At 32.9% G+C, this 18,495-nt stretch overlaps 1 protein-coding gene and 1 long non-coding RNA gene across 2 annotated transcripts in view; one reads left to right on the top strand and one right to left on the bottom strand.

Moving 5' to 3' along the window:
- Rh7 (G protein-coupled receptor family protein rhodopsin 7) overlaps positions 1-18,495 on the bottom strand; it is a 51,959-nt gene that overhangs the window by 18,304 nt on the left and 15,160 nt on the right. The window lies entirely within an intron of this gene.
- On the top strand, positions 14,983-16,012 carry LOC149905443 (uncharacterized). The gene is made up of 3 exons (XR_016457177.1): positions 14,983-15,378; positions 15,505-15,566; positions 15,641-16,012. It is a non-coding gene; the product is annotated as an uncharacterized LOC149905443 (long non-coding RNA).

Raw genomic sequence — 18,495 nt, 5'->3', positions numbered from 1 at the left:
ATGAAAGTCTTATTCCAAGGCATCTTCATTATAAGGAAGCAAAATACTTGAAGATTGTGTTATAATAAATACATATGTAGGTATCTAGATTAAAAGGTACGTTATACTTATACAGATGAAAGGTTTTTTATTTGATAGAATTTCAGTTAAAACTGCTGAACTTATTTTAAAAATTCAATACTTAGCAAGCTATATTTTTCTGTAATCCGTGCGAAGTAGGGGTTAGCAGCTAGCTATATATTTTATCCATTTAATGGCGTTGACGAATCTATACTAATATTATAAAGCTGAAGAGTTTAGATAAAGCGGGCGAAGCCGCGGGAGGCAAGCTAGTATTCGTATAAATAAACATCTGCTCCAATCAATTAAGCCTAAACCTATATAAACTAATTACTACATTTGCAACACCAATACGAAGCCAAAACTAATACGCTTGATTATAACTAATGTGTAATTTGTATGTTATTGACAGCCATCACGTTTATTTGTTATGGCGATACCAATATTGTGAATAGGAAGCATTTATATAATACATACTATAATATCTATATAATACTACTACAGGGGCGCCGGGTTTTTAAAATTCTCGTGGGTGCTCCTGGAGCTGGAGTCCAGCTTTTTAAATGACATACCTAGCTACTTATAATTTTTAACCGACTTCAAAAAAAGGAGGAGGTTATCAATTCGACCGGTATTTTTTTTTTATGTATGTACACCGATTACTCAGAGGTTTCTGAACCGATTTACGTGATTCTTTTTTTGTTCGATGCGGGATGGTGTCGAATTGGTCCCATAAAAATTTTATTCGGATAGGCCCAGTAGTTTTTATTTTATGAGCATTTTTATCTGTGTTTGTAAATGTTGCAAGTGCAAGTTTGAAGTCGGTTGTTTTTAACGCAGTTATCACTTATGTTATATATCTAGGTGTCGCCATTTTGTATGGCGATCAATCTATCGAGATTCGAGAAGTCAGAAGTACTTACAACGGAAGACTAAATCTATGAAAGCGAAGCTGCGTACGGGAGTCTAGCTAGTAATTACTAAATGGACACAATAAAATACAAGATTATTTCTAGGCGTACGTATTACGTTTAATAATAATTATGTTTATTATTTAGATCGCGCGGGTTTGTTAAAAGATGAGAATAATTATTTTAAATATTCATAGTCGTGGACTTCGTGGGTGCTCGGCACCCACTATTTACCTCTCGTGGGTGCTGGAGCACCCGAGCACCCACGTAGTCGACGCCCCTGTACTACTATGCATTTAATTAAAGTGCATTTTGACGTAAATTCTAGAATCATAACCGTCTTTTTATTACTTTTCAAAAGTAATTCGTCTATGAACATTTTATACGAAAAACTGCTTCATATTTGATTAAAGAATATTCTGAATTCAGATATTAATTCTATAATTATCTTCCTATTATAAGCACTTTCTGTAGAGAGGTTATATTCGCATATAACATATAATTATGAATAGATGTGAACAAGGATTAGTTAGCAATTTAGTAGTTTGAATGGGTTGCGGCTTAGCTTTCGTGGTCTTTTGTCACAGGCACTCACAGACTCTTTGGATTTATGTGCTAATACGTGTTCAAGAAGGCTAGGTTATTTGGACATGTTCACTGAAATGTGCCTATTTAGTTGGTTATCTACACAACCTCTTTGGATTTATGTACTGATGTAAGTGTTAAAGTGTAGGGTTTTTGAACATGCTCACTATAATGTGCCTGTTTAGTTGGTTATCTATTTAAGGTCGGTTGAAAAGTTATGTTATTGTTGTTCAGACACTTCATTTAAACTCATATGAATTTATTGTAATTGTAAAAATATTTTTAAGCTATTGCATAGCTTCTATCGCGGGCCTTGAGCGCAGGGACCGAATCCAGAAATTCCGTAACGAAAAACCCCACGCTCCCCACTCCGACGGGCACGGAGGTGTGGCTTGAAGGGATGCTATGCAATAGCTTTACCGCGGACGTCCCCGAGTGCCAAACGTCATTTTTTTGTTTACAACTTGTTTACAATTAGTGAAATAACAATTAGTCATTTTCATCGTAGAATATCGTACCAAAAAGCAATGCATAGAATTTTTATTATTATACAAGCGTTTCGCGCGCAGTTTCACCCGCTTCGTAGAAAATTTAACAAATTATCTTAGATCTATTAATAAAAACTTCACCAGTATCCGTTGCGTAGTCTAAAAGATGTTCAATATTATGTAGTAATTCTTAATAACCTTTGTTTATATGTACTAAGATCGAAATGCTTTTGTAATTCATTAATTATACTTTACTAGCCCGCGGATTCGCCCGCTTTGTCTAAAACCAAATTAATCTCTATATATTAAAAAAAAACGCATCAAAATCTGTTGCGTAGTTTTTTACAAAGGGACATAGGGGACAGAGAAAGCGACTTTGTTTTATACTATGTAGTGATTAACAGATGTTTCGTATGTAATTTGGTTATGAGTAAGAATTAATTACGTTTCCAATTAAGAGCAAATTATGTATGGATAATTCATATCTGTTTACCCAATTTCAGTGTAATAACAACTTGTATCAACATCCGTATGTTCGCAAATACGGGACTTGCTTTGATTTATTGCTTATAAAAGAAAGACTTATGGCCTATATAACGAAAACATGAAGATTTTGTGCCTGGCGTGTTTTGTTTGATAAATGTTTAAGTTAGGTCACCTTGGTCTGATAACTAATAACAATCGATTACTCATAATGTTGTGTACGTGTGAATTTCTATCGTAATTTAATATAATAAATGCGAAAGTAAGCCTGTCTGACTATCTCTTCTTCATGCATCAACCACTGTACCGATTTGGATGAAATTTGATACAAAGATAGCTTGAGACATGAGAAAGGATTATGAAAGGATATAGGATATAGTTGTGTCCCGGAAATCCAACTGGAACGGGAACTACACGGGCAAAGCTGCGGGTGGAAAGTCATAATAATCGATTACCGATAATTAAGACTTACTAAAGTGTAGCGTGTAAATTTCTGTAATAAATATTTGTGAAGTTGCTTTTAGAAAGGGATTTACAATAACTACTACCCTTGGGAGGTCTACGCGTGATCAAAGGGTCAACTTATAGTCCTGTCATGTTAATTTTATGACAGTTTTAAGCTATAGTCACAACTTGGTCACAACACTGAAAACATTACGTAACAAATAACTTTGGCATTTCGAATGGCAAATTCTAGCCTTCTTCAACCGACTAAAAAAAAGGAGGAGGTTCTCAATTCGGCCGGTAGATTTTTTTAGGACGTTAAGGTAAATGATATTTAGGTAAATTGTAAATCATATGTTAAAAATAAAATAGTATGTATTATGTAATATGGTAGAATCATGTAAATCAATCCAAATACATGCGTATTTATGTGTCAAAGAATGAAAATAACAGATTCCCCCAATGCGTTGTAATAAAGTTTTTGTTCGTTCGTTGTTATTATAATAACATTTTCATATACAGTATCTGATTGAAGGATCGACGTGATTTGAATAAAATATTACATAGTCTGACCAGAGAAACACGCTTGTGTGGTCTTGTACTTAGGGGATTGAGGAAGTCTGTTATTTTCATCACAAGGATTATATTTTATTTTTCAACGCTTTTTTCTTTATACTAAAATTATGAATATATATTCAGAATAGCTTAGAGAATAGCAACGTCAATGAATTTTAAATGTGAATTGTCAAACATTTGAAAAATTAGATTTAGTTTAGGCATGTCATGTTTAATTGTTTTTTGAATTAACAGCTATGATTTATAGAAATTCAAGACTTTTTAACGGATTTTAAACGCGATTTATTCATTCGAAAATAATAGAATGAATAAATCGCGTTTAAAATCCGTTAAAAAGTCTTTAATTTCTAAATGTATAATACTCGCGTAAAATCAAACATCAGAAAATACTAACAGCTATGACGTTACAATATGGCGCCAAGTCGATACTATTCTAAATTGGATAGTAAAATTTAAATAGTTTAATAATATAACAGCTTTTTATTGCTTACTCATAGGTACATATTATGTTCTTTGGTCTGGATAATTTCCGAAACGTTTGCTCTTATATTAAAGTAACTTTCACTAGCAGATCTGAAACGTAAATTAAAGTCGGCTAGTTTACGTGGACAAAATGACAGTTTATGCAAACGAAGTCAAATTACTAAGTATAAAAACCATAATTAACTGAAGGAAATTAACCTTAATTATTTGGAATCAGTGCTAATATCAGATAGAAAAACGAAGCCGTCTTATACAAAGATCTGATTAGAACCAATAGATTAAATCTTGTTTCATTGAATCAGATATCCTTTCAGTACCTAATAAAGCCCATTTGGGTCACGTAACAAATTTTGTATCTTTTATGTTCTGATTGATTTTATTTTAGTGTACTCATATTTTAATCTTTTTTTTTCATTCAAACTCTAAAGAGGTTATAACTTTGAAACAGTTATAGACACTTATAGATACTTATCTAGAGAGTCTAATAAATTTGTAGTGTTATTGGAACTGTTTCTAAAGAAATATACAAAATTTATAGTGTAATTTTGTATAATGTAATATGTATTTAAACTCTTATCGGATTTGAACCGTTTACATTTATTACAGCAAGAGTACTAAAAGTGGTTGGATAAATCCATTGATTTAAGGTATTACTGTGTACATATCACGCACAATTATTATATTGACCGATGTTTTGTTTCATCACCATCCATCATCAGTTTATATTGTTCCCACTGCAGGGAAACAGCTTCAATTAAGGTTGAGGCCATAATTCACCACGCTGACCAAGTGTATGGTAGATGTAGTAAGTGAAGGTCCTTGTCCCCTAGGGATTAAGGGGCATTATGCATACATCTGTTCCACTGATCGATTATCTTTGTAGGGACGAGTAGGTGATCAGCCTTCTTTATCATGCCAGACTGAGACATATTACAGGTTGGTAGATGGGATGTAGCCAATTGACCATTCTCTATGTAGGTGATAAATACTGAATTACAAAGCAAATATAACCAGCTTGAAAATGGCAGTAAAAGCACAACAAATAATCCCATAAATTGTAACACAATACATCAACGGGAACGGTAAACAAGCTATCCATTGCTATCTATCTACGTAAGTAATTTAAGACGCACGTGTCAAAAACAGCAATGGATAGCAATGGATATTGATCAACACCTGCATACGATATTAATAAATGCCAGAACTGGAGAGTATGTACGCTGAATATTGCATGAGATTGACGGACTGCTAGCGCGCTGAATAGTCTAAAATTTCCTGTTTTGTTACTAGAAAAAGGGTATTTTTCAGTTTCTATTCATTTCGTATTGAAAGGCACGACAAGTTGAGTGAAAATATTTAGGTAGCTTGTGAATTTACAATGTATATTTAATAAATTATTTACCTATGAGCTTTCTTTGTCGTATCCAAAAGCAATCATTTTATAGTTTAAGAAATAGAGAGAACTACATTTTAACAATTTGATTGCAAACTTTATAATATAGGTCCCGGTTCGGTTTTTTGACTAATCATTGGAAAAATTAGAGAGTAAGGAGCTTAATTTTAATGCTATCAATACCAATGTAGATATAATTCTACATTATTAGAAAAAAGGTACGTCAGTCTTTTCAACATCATCATCAGGCTATATATGTTCCCACTGCAGGGACACGGGCCTCCTATGAGGGTACAGGCCATAATCCACCACGCTGGCCAAGTGCGGGTTGGCGGATGACACATATCGTCGAACTTTTGATTCTTCGACATGTCGGTTTCCTCACGATGTTTTCCTTCACCGTTCCAGCAGTGGTGATGTTACAACATGCGCAGATAAATTGAAAAATCAATTTATTTCCTGCGCGCTCGCCCGGTCTCGAACCCCGGACTTATCGATTCGAAGTCCGAGGTCTCACCACTGAGCCACCACTGCTCACTTTTCAACATAATATCATAGATCAATCTAGATGTAGATATTACTTACAAGTTCCAAGATGTAGGTAATAAATGATTGCTGCAGAGTTGCGTGGACTATTACAAACTTTCAGTATTGTTCAGTTGAAACACACCACAACTCATAAGTTTGCATAATAGCGCGATTTTTCTAAGATAACACTAACCAGAGCCATTTTGTACGAGTATTACATAAGTTAGCGGAATCCAAAACTTTTCTAATATTTCTTAATTGAAACATTCTTGCAGTTGCTCGAATATTCACCGGAGTTTCGTATAATGTGAAAAACCTTTTATTTTCTCATTCTTCACAGTTAATTGTGACATACTGAGCATGTAAAGATATACATTTTTAGCATTTATGTATGTTTATCAGCCCTGGTTTCCATAACATAAGCGAAAGCTTAGTATGGGATTAGATCGTGCCGTATATAAAAATTGTCCTGAAATATTTATTTATTATTAAAGATGTACCTATAATTAAGGTCTTAGGTACCTATCTACACTAATATTATAAAGAGGAAAACTTTGTTTGTTTGTTTGATTGTAATGAATAGGCTCATAAACTACTGGTCCGATTTTACAAATTCTTTCACCATTCGCGAAAGCTACATTATCCACGAGTAACATAGGCTAGGTTTTATCCCGGAAATCCCACGGGAACGGGAACTATGCGGGTTTTTCTTTGAAAACGCGGGCGAAGCCGCAGGCGGAAAGCTATAGTGTATGATAAAAAACACAATAAACATAAAACAGCAAGACAATCATAACTAAAAGGATGGGTTTTGACTTTATATGCAATTTCTTAAAATTTAGTTGTCTAAAAAGTTTTATGCCCTTTTCTCTTTAGTATTATTAGTAAAGGCTCATTGAACTCTGTTTTCACGAGCATTTGAGTGATCGAGTTAAAACATTTTTTAAATTATTTTCCTTAATAATGCATTCTTAATTAACTTCTTCACTATCTATAATCTACTACTAAAAATTGACTTTTTTTTAGAAACAAATGAAATAAATATTATACCTACACCAAGAAAATAAGGGAATTAAGTAAATTCTACAACGAATGAATACTGCCATCACTAATTATTATCAACTTAAACTAGATCCACATAAATCGAGTTAAAATATTTTACCAAAACTTCAACAACATAAACTAAACTGACCTCAGAAAATTACGTTGACCCTTAACCTAATACGTTTTACTCATTCGACTGGAATTAAATCTAAGAATATTAAATTCTACTTTATCTATACTAATAATATTATAAAGCTGAAGAGTTTGTTTGTTTGTTTGTACGCGCTTATCTCAGGAAGTACTGGTCCGATTTGAAAAATTCTTTCGGTGTTAGATAGCCCATTTATACAGGAAGGCTTTAGGCTATATCATATCATCACGCTACAACCAACAAGAGCGGAGAAATGCGGGTGAAACCGTGCGGCACAGCTAGTTCTTTGATAAAATTGAGGTGAACATTTACTAGGTGTAAATATAATGTTAACATCTTGACAAATGAATAAAGAGCAAATTTCACTCAAGTATTATATGGGGTGTGAAAGAAAACCTTTCATCTTTTCTTCCATTTTGATATCGTCAAATAAGAAAAGGTTTTTATAAAGCAGTCTTATATAGCAAGTATAAAAGGATTATATTAATCTTGGAATTTAATGTTCGATTCAGAAGTGTTGAATACGAGCAAGATTATTCGTATTCAAGAAGTATATTATGAAATTAAGTTCTGTTTGATTTTTGACTAATCATTTCGCTTTATAAACATTCGTTACTTAGAATTTTTAGCATGAAAGTGTTTTATTGCTCGGTAAATAAGAGTAAATTTAGTTATTTATTAAGAAATAATTGACTTGTAGGTTCAGACCTAAAAATATTGTTTCAAACCATTTTAACACGATTTTATATAAGCTTCACCTGTATGTTTGCACGCACGATTTTTGTCATGTACGTATTCGACTGACCGGTTGGCTTGGTTGGTAGTGGCCCTGCCTTCCAAGCCAGAGGTCGTGGGTTCGATTCCCTCCCGGGGCAAATATTTGTGTGATGAACATAGATGTTTGCTCTGTGTCCGGGTGTTAAATGTCTATATAAGTATTTATTTAAAAATATCTGGTTTCCATAACACAAGCGAAAGCTTAGTATTGGATCAGATCGTGCCGTGTGTGAAAATTGTCCTGAAATATTTATTATTTATTTATATAATAATAGAAAAGAAACTCCATTTTCAGATATCGTACAATCCATTTTCTAAAGGGACAGGAAACAATTTAGTTAATGGGTATTTAAAATCTCGACTAGCTAAGTAGTCCGTTAAGAGTTGTTCAGAAAAAGCTGAAATTCTTTATATTACGTACGTAGGTTCCTACTTCAGAATCTTTGATAGACAAAGAACTGTATACCTACTATAAGTAATGTTATATGTTCATGTTATTTAAGTAAATATAGCCTTTTGTAGACAACGTTAAACATTAATTGCTGTCGTTAAGTTCGTATTTCAAATTAAATTAACACTTTCAGGAGTTATAAATTTAATAAAAATAATTTAATATCCAATATTAATTTGTTGGTTGTTACCGTGCCGATTTATATCGTATACTTTCAATTTTTCTATGAAAGAAATTCAATTGTGTTTCAGATTTTTTTTAACTCAATAAATAATCTGGTTGTGCCTCACGGTTCTACCCGAGGACCGTAGTTCAGCGAAAAAACCATCATCTATTTAGGAGTAGATTTTTTCCGTTTTCGGCCATAAATTTGTAATAGAGAGACAGATTTTTCCATTTATAATATAAGTATAATGAGAATCGTATTTGAATTGACTTTAACAATGTAAATTATATTTTTTAGACGAAATCCAGGTTACCAACGGAATCTATTAATTGTTACGTTTCCAAGAGTAATTACCGATGTTCCTTTGTGATTTGACAAATAGTTAAAGTAGTTTTTAGTCTAGACATCACTGGACTAGACTATTTAATTGGACTTTAAAACAGCCTTCATAAATTGTTTATAATGGAGATCAAATAAAAGCTCATGTTATTAATTAACCTTGCTTTTTAAATCTGTCGATTTTATAAACAGACTTCTGAAACCATTCAAGGATGCTTTATATAAATTCTTTGTATGCACAGATTATAAGTGATTGATGTGATTATTATTTTACACTAGCGGTCCGCCCCGGCTTCGCCCGTGGTACATATTTACGTTTACTCTACATAAGAACGATCCTCGTACTTCAAGGAATATAATAAAAATTTTTTATCGAAATCGGTTCAGCCGTTCTCGAGTTATGCGCTTACCAACACATTTTGCGATTCATTTTTATATATAAGAGATGTGCAATTGATGTTATAAGCCAGTTATGTGAATATTTTTCTGAACTTGAATGTTAAATACCTACTTTTCTAGGTTTGTAAATCATAATTTATTATTTCGTTATTTGTTTGTGACAAATGACACCCTACATAACTTTATTCAATATAAAAACATTGAATATGGTAATGCTAGAATAATGTTGGATGCTATTTAGGGCCGATTTTTCAATGCTTGGATAAAACTTATCCATCCAATAAAGTATTACACGATAATAACTGTCAAATACGGGCAATTAGAAATTAGAATACGTTTTTAAAATGGTAGTTTTATACATTACTAGCCCACGCCGGCGCCGCTGGGCTTTTGGACTGCGGCGCGGACCTCTAAAATTAAGCTCTCCGTGCGATTAGAGCTTTTTGTGAAAATTAAGCTCTCCGTGCGATTAGAGCTTTTTGTGAAAATTAAGCTTTCCGTGCGATTAGAGCTTAATGAGAAAAATTAAGCTCTCCGTGCGATGAGAGTTTTTTGTGAAAATAAAGCTCCGTGCGATAAGAGTTTTTTTGTGAAAATTAAGCTTTCCGTGCGAATAGAGCTTTTTGTGAAAATTAAGCTCTCCATGGGATTAGAGCTCTTTGTGAAAATTAAGCTCTCCGTGCGATTAGAGCTTTTTGTGAAAATTAAGCTCTCCGTGCGATTAGAGCTTTTTGTGAAAATTAAGCTTTCCGTGCGATTAGAGCTTAATGAGAAAAATTAAGCTCTCCGTGCGATGAGAGTTTTTTGTGAAAATAAAGCTCCGTGCGATTAGAGCTTTTTGTGAAAATTAAGCTTTCCGTGCGATGTGAGCATTTTGTGAAAATTAAGCTCTCCATGCGATTAGAGCTTTTTGTGAAAATTAAGCTCTCCATGCGATTAGAGCTTTTGGTGAAAATTAAGCTCTCCATGCGATTAGAGCTTTTTTGTGAAAATTAAGCTCTCCGTGCGATTAGAGCTTTTTGTGAAAATTAAGCTTTCCGTGCGATTAGAGCTTTTTGCGAAAATTAAGCTCTCCGTGCGATTAGAGTTTTTTGTGAAAATTAAGCTTTCCGTGCGATTAAAGCTTTTTGTGAAAATTAAGCTCTCCGTGCGATGAGAGTTTTTTGTGAAAATTAAGCTCTCCGTGCGATTAGAGCTTTTTTGTGAAAATTTAGCTTTCCGCGCGATTTGAGCCTTTAATGAAAATTAAGCTCTCCATGCGATTTTATGCGGTTATCAATTCGGCCGGTATATTTTTTTTTTATGTATGTACACCGATTACTCAGAGGTTTCTGAACCGATTTACGTCATTCTTTTTTTGTTCGATGCGGGATGGTGTCGAATTGGTCCAATAATTTTTTTTTTTCGGATAGGCCCAGTAGTTTTTATTTTATGAGCATTTTTGTCTGTACTCGATGACTAAGTTGATAATATGTAGCAAGTAACTTTGATTCACTTCCCGCCTACCGGTAACCGATTGAGCTGAAATTTTGTATACGTATGTAAATTTGATAGCGATGAAACATTATCATGACATGAAGCTGATTTGATGATGGAATCGGAAGGTGGCCATAGGAACTCAGTAATATATTGACTCAACTTTATCGAGTTTGGGCTCGTTTGATTCGTGTTGAAAAATACACTAAAAAGTATTAAATAAAAATAACTGCGTTAAAAACAACCGACTTCAAAAACGGAAAAGTAAGAAATAAAAAAAGATTTGATATTATTAACTACTACATAATATTATTGTACATATTTCGCAATAAAAAGTGGCTTATGTCCTTTCTCGGGTATCAAAATATCTCTATACCAAATTTCATGCAAATTGGTTCAGTAGTTAAGGCGTGATTGAGTAACAGACAGACAGACAGAGTTACTTTCGCATTTATAATATTAGTATGGATTCGACGAATAAGTTTTAACCAAGGATTGAAAAATCAGCCCTTACACGAATAACAGCTAGGTACATTATATAACACTAGCTGCGCCCCGCGTTTTCACCCGCGTGGCTCCGCTCCTTTTAGTCTTAACGTGATGATATACAGCCTTTAGCATTCCTCGATAAATAGACTATCTAACACCGAAAGAATTTTCCAAATCGGACCAGTAGTTCCTGAGATTACCGGTTTCAAACAACCAAACAAACTTTTTAGCTTTATGATATGAGTAGGTATAGTTTTTATAGATTATAATAAATTATATTAAATAGGTATGTTAATTGTCATGTAATTATTGTAAAAAAATAAATAGTGTTGTCTAGAATAACATTATAATTTATATTAACTGTGGTGTCATTTTTAATAGCTCATTGTTTTCTTGATTGTTTATTTAAAATAATGTAGTTGAAAACTTAATGTTTGCGAACAGAAGTGTAAATAATGATTTGAATAATAATACAACTGTTGAGTGTTTAGTTTTAGTTAAAACCTGTAAATTATTCTAAATAAATAAATAATACATTTAAGTATACGCCAGTCTTATTTTTTGTATTTTTTTGACCATTGTAAAGTCCCCCCGCTTGCTACAATGTGAACGTCGGGATAATATATATAATGAATAAATCGCGTTTAAAATCCGTTAAAATTTTTATTTTATTATTGTATAATACTCGCGCTAAGTCAAACACAAGAAAATAAATTGAAAAGTGGTGTATTCAAACTCAAACTCAAATTTATTTATCTATTCATTTAGACTTCTTCTAGAAGCACTTCTGAATCGTCATTACAAATTTTTAACATTTACCACCGATTCGATACGATATTTATTATTTATTGCATATGAAATATAACTTCATATTAATTAATTACAATAAAATAGACGTTTATAATATTTTATAGATTAACGCTGACTTTCGTTTGTAATAACATCAACCTTTATGTTGGCCTGCCTGATGTTGCTCGTATATAAGTTTTTGTGATATCATACATTTTGCCCAGAAAGATACATATTACTCAGAAACTAGTTGAAAAGCTTGTGAGAGTTTTACTGCAAATTATGAGAATTATCAGACCTGAAACGTTAAAACCAGCTACTCACGTACCTACCTGTAGCAGGGGCAATTTTGAAATTGGACTGGCTCCTTAATTGTGATGTGTATACTGTATAGGCAAGCAGGGGCAATTTAGAGAACAACTGAAATGGCTCCGACCGCCGACCAACCGAGATTGTTCCAATATTGCCCCTGCGGCAGGTATGTGAGTAGCCGGCCTAAGAAACCTTTTTAAGTTCGAGTGAGTTTAATATAGAAATAATTTGGAAAATCCAAAAGTGCACGCCTCATAATTTTTTTTTAATAAATATTTATTAATTTTTATTTTTGTTTATTTAATAACAATTAAACCACATCGAATCAGACCCTGAAAAATGAAAGGGTTCTATTCCTGAGCATACTCAAGCGTAAGAGAAAAAAAAAGACTCGATTAGTAAAGTATTTCGGTCGCTATCGTGTTAACAAGAAAAAGGATCCGCACATACAGACACACGGACGTCCAAGACAGAACTTTTTTAAACTGTTTTTTAACTAGTTTAAATAACAAAAATGACATCAAAAATATCATGAACGTTAAAAATAGTGTTTTTTCTTAATATGTGTGTGTATGTATTATCTTACAAGTGCAATGTATGATACTTATAGACATTTTAAGTTTGAAAAATCAGATGTTTTGCGCGAAGTGACAGTAGTACCCACCTCAACGCTTCGCTTATGAGGCGTGCAATTTGAGTTTTATTTTTTAAACCCGTAGGCGTTCTAGTAATCACTGAATAGAATTTAAGGATTATAATAGCCATTTTAAATAATTTTCTTATAATATTGCTTCAGTATGAATATAGGAATTGTGTAAGTAACTAAAAATTATAAATATTTATTTTTTAGTAATTAAAAATATTTTTCTTTAAGACAATAAAAGTTGTTGTAGTAGACAACTCTAATTTATTTTTTTGTAATTTAATGGTAATTTATATGAAAAAACTAATATACGAATCTGTTATTTTTTATCAAAGTAACAACAATAAAAAAAACAGTTTCTACATAAAACACTTTTCTATTTTCTGCAATACGGAAACATCAACCATTCTTATTTAAATTATCTGTGGAAGGCCTTTGTCACTTCGAGAAAGTTCGCAAATAGCTGGAAGCTAATAAATATTATTTTCTTTAGTCTTGGCTATATTATGTTGACTTTCAACTCTTGGTAACAAATATAAAAGGGTCATTTGGAAAAAGAATAATTTTCATTCTTTCAGTATTGGTCTTATATCTGATATCTATACTAATATTATTAAGCTGAAGATTTGTTTTTTAGAACGCGTTAATCTCAGGAATTACTAGTCCGATTTGAAATATTCTTTCGCTCTAAGATAGCCCATTTATAAAGGAAGGCTATAGGCTATATATATCATCACGCTAAGACGAACAGGAGCGGAGCAATGCGAGTAAAACCGCGGGGTACAGCTAGTGGAAGATAAAGTAAATGCATCATCAATAAATTGCATCGTTACCACATAGACTAGTTATTTGATCATCATTAAATTTTTGTAGAAGTGTAGTTTCAGAATAAAACATTTATTTATTTAACTATTCTCCTGAAGCGCTTTTAACTCGATAGAAATTGTATACAGCGGTTACAGCCCCATCTAAAAGCAGTTTCCACAGAGACGAGGATAATTGGTGTCACTATTTCCACTTTTGAAAGAAGGATTGAGAGAAGCAAGCAAAATAGAAGAAATAAATATTCGAACCATATTTGCTGTAATAATATCATCATGTCTGCAAGATATAAAATATAATGATGTCACTGAAACGTACTAGTCTGTGTTACCATATATTATATACGATAATATATTTACGATAGTTGGATAATAATAGCAAATAAGATATTTTGGAAGGCATTATTATATCTATGAATTCTTATTCGAAATTCTACATTTAAAATCCGTCTGAAAATAGCTAAGTACATATCTTGCTCCCTTTGGACCCTTTGTTGAAATCATGAATACCTATGAGTAAAGTTAATGTTGTATAGTACATTATTAATACATATTTCTAAATATAAATTAGAAACCTACCTACCTACTTACTTAAATTTTTGTAAGCTTTTTTTTGAATCTTTGACTTGTAAGTATATCTCTCATCGATAAAATTAAATAAAAAAGTAAAGTCCCGTATGTATTACTTTACTCTTTGAGTAAAGTTGTTGAACAGAATACAGGGTGTCCCACCGTTGGTATACTAAGCTCAAAGGAGGTTATAGTTTTGCATACGCTAAGTACGTAAAAAATACTTATAAAATTCCAGACGTATTTTTTTTCAAATAGATGCATTCTTAAAACTCTATGTGTACACCCATAACAAGCAACCCGCCCAACTATGCCACCCGCACTTAAGCTATCGTTGAAGATTATGGTTTCATGGACAAAATGCTCACATTAGCGAAGCGGTATATGACGGCTGTGCGAATCTAGAGAAGAAAACATGGATTTTAAGGTGATGAATTAATTTTTCTAACATTTACGGCCCTTTTTAAACCTTCGTAATTTTTATATTATTAAAGTTGTCGTGATGAAAATTCTTGACAAGAAAGTTCAATAGTAACACAATACGTCTACCGTTTTAGAAACATGATTCCATAATATTTTCTCTATAGAAAAAAAATACAAAGTTCTCATTGTTATTTTTTTTTAATCTCTGGCATCTTCAAAATAACAAACGTAAAGTTACGACTTTTTGGATATTAACTATAAAATATACAACCGATACGTCTACCGATTTAGAATTTTGAAATATGCGATGGTTTTGAAATAAACAAGAAATACTTGAAATTAGCGCGCGACCAGCCAATATAGCGAGAGCCGCCCTGTACCTTCCTACCCCGATCGCTGCACGAGTCATTCCCGCTACGGCCGTCACACGGGGAACTTGTGTCGCTCGCGCAATCGTAAAAAAGGGTGACAACACAATAAGACAAAATGAGACAAATGGGGACAATAAAGAAAATAAGAAGAAGAAACATAAAGGTTGGAGGAAAAAGAATGCTTACAATTGGAACAAATTAATGAAGTAAGTTGGTTTTATTTTAAATTTGATGATAATTGTATTATAGACGATGTTTGATATGTACCCCTGTTTTAAGTACATAACGAACGTGTAAGATTTCTTCATTTATAGCATAGATAATCTTTTCAGAAATCCGGAATCCAGAAGGAAAATAAACCCACTGATTGTTCACAATGTGAACCCACTCCTTCGTAAGTACCTTTATTCAGTCAAAAATGTATGTTATCAACGCTCTACTGGTTTTATCGCATGATTCCATTTTTAGCAAAAAGCAACAAAGTGCAAAGAAATAAAAAATCATGGTGAACTTAGTGGAAGTATGGTGGACGTAATATGGAACAGGAGCTCATTGGAGTAGTATTATATTTAAAAAAAATACGAAAAAATTTCAAGAATTACATTTCTTAGTAGGTGGTAGATAAGTATGTTGTATAAAGAATTTGATGTTGATATTTATTTCATTTATACTTACTACACCTGTGCGGGAAATTGCTTAGTACTAAAACAGGTTTATATTCATATTTACATAGTAATGTGAGTTTTGATTTCGAATAATTTTGTGTAAGTATATTAAATTGAGTTCCTGGGTGATGTGGAAACACAATTGGGCCCGGAAGATGGCGCTGCAGTCACTCCTCCTAATCACATGAACCGATTTGGATGAATAATTGTGTGCACATTTCATTGTTGTGGGATGATTGGTTGATTCGTTTTCACATTAGCTAATATTATGTATTTTTGTTGTAAACTTAATTTAATGTTTAAAATACATTATTATTGGTATAAATAAGCCAGTGTTCGTCTCACATTGCTGTACCTGCCTACCTACCCTACCAGGGCCTAACTTTGTTCTGGCTATTTTATTTTGATTATTTGTAATGAATAATTACAATTATAATAGAGTGCAAAAAATAAATACATGCGTCAATATATTTTGTGTTTTTTTTTAAAACAATTTTTTTATTTAAAAAAATATCATTCTGACCGCGGCTTTGCCCGCGTGGAATTAGGTTATATCGTGAATCCTGTTTTTTCCCACAGAAGTGTTCAGTTCGGATAAAAAGTATCCTATGTGTAAATCCAGGCAATTAGCTATATTTTATAATAATATAAAATTGGTAATGTAGTCTTGACGTGATTAAGTAACAACTAACAAAAAAATATACAAATTAACATCTAAAGTTTCGCATCAGTTTTACTGTAAGTATTAGTGATATCTTCCACTCTTGACTTTGACTGAGAAGAATTAGGGTTTATAACTTCTTTCAGAAATAGTACCTTTCATTTCTGGGCATGATGTAATATCTACGTCAGCATCAAATTCTATCTAAATGAATTCAGTAGTCCGCGTTATTGAGTACCTACCATTTCATTTTTTCAGAGTAACAATATTTTTTGTTATTTTAAAGATTATTTATAACCTGTATTATTTTGTAATAAAGTAAACATTACGAAATAATAATAATTATTAATAATGTCTAAGTAGTTGTTAAAAAGAAGATTATTTGTTTATAAGCAAGAAAATAAAACCAATAAATCAACAATTAAATAAATGTATAACAATATTATAACTGTATGACGACTCCATACATGTTTGTCCCGAGTCGGCCAGCGGCAGCGCGGCAAGTTTGCAAGAATGACTTCGCGCACACCCGCGTTCGCGATAGCGAGCTATTAGACTCCGCCCGCCAAGCAGTGGATTTTTTTTTGTGTATCGTCATAAGGAAAAATTTAGCAAAAATTTTTTGACGTAATTTTATTGTTTAAGTATTTTTTACGTGATCAGTGTATGTACAAAACTACAAGTCCCTTCGCGCTTAGTATACCGATAGTGGGACACCCTGTATAAAAACAAGAAAAAATAATTTACTTGACACAAAACAAAATAGAAAAGCAGAATAACAAATACAATAAACGTAACTAAAAATATATTTGTCGCGAATCGCAATATTATATTTTGAGTGTGCGTATTCTAACTTCAGCCTCGATTTTGATTTGCAATTATTGAAACTCTCTTGGCCAGCGGCCATTATGCTGAGCGTCGAACCGATTGACGGACTTATGGTGCGATCACATCGGCGTCATATCGTTAACCGACTTGTAAAAATGATGATTCGATATTACCAATTCGAAAATATATCAATATCACAATTATTGTAGAAAAAGTCTTGCACCGTTCAGTTAATAATGAACCTATTTCCATAGAATAAAGTTATGCTATGGTATTCCAATATATTGTAATACAGTGCTACTAGTATAGTTAAAATTATAATTATAATAAATTATAAACAGTAGGTAAGTTATTATTAGATAGTTTCGTGCGATATTCGTCTCTAAAACAAATTTCATTAAGCACTCCTATTTGATTTTAGGCGAAATGTTCATCAGAATTAGAACGTAAACCATATATTATTCATTTATTACTTACTCAATTGGACAAAATGGCTAATCAAATTACAGGAGGGGATCTCTCGGATGCCTACGTCCTTGCAGTGGACGAAATAATTTGATGATGATACTAAATAATTTAGAACATCCTTATCTCATCTTGGTGCAATCCAAACGAAGCCGAGACGTTACCAATATACATATAACTAAATAAAGTATACTGGAAATATGATTTTATCGCAACTCTGATTTCCTGACAACCGAATGAGACGAGATATTTAATATAGTGGCTCATAAAATTTATCCCTCATTTCTCCGACAAAATAGCCTTCGCTTAACATAATCTCTGTTCTTATACATAATTATATGACATGATTTTAAAAGAGCAACTATGAAGTTTCTTAGGGTGCACTCACACACATCAGTCACCGTCAAGTCACCGATGACTGATCGGTGACGGTTTGTGTACGTATCCACAAACACCAGTCACCGTCATGTTGTCCGTCAGTCACGTCGCCGGTTTGACTGAATCATTGAACACATACATCAGGTTAGTGAGTGATTAGACGTGTGTCACGCTAGAGAACATGTAGCAATTGACGGTAGCACGACGCTGACTGAACTGAGACGTGACGGCACCGGGTGAGTGGGGATAAAAGTATGATACATGTATGGAAAGATTATTTGACGTGCCTGACCGGGGACGTCACTGATAGATTTCGTGCCGGCGAC

The sequence above is a fragment of the Colias eurytheme genome, chromosome 10 (genome assembly GCF_061535395.1).
Source record: "Colias eurytheme isolate Ceu_HAF_F1 chromosome 10, ilColEury1 Martin Lab GWU primary, whole genome shotgun sequence".
NCBI classification, from domain to species: domain Eukaryota; kingdom Metazoa; phylum Arthropoda; class Insecta; order Lepidoptera; family Pieridae; genus Colias; species Colias eurytheme.
Note: the sequence above shows the minus strand (reverse complement) of the source record. Positions and strands in the feature narration are given on the sequence as shown.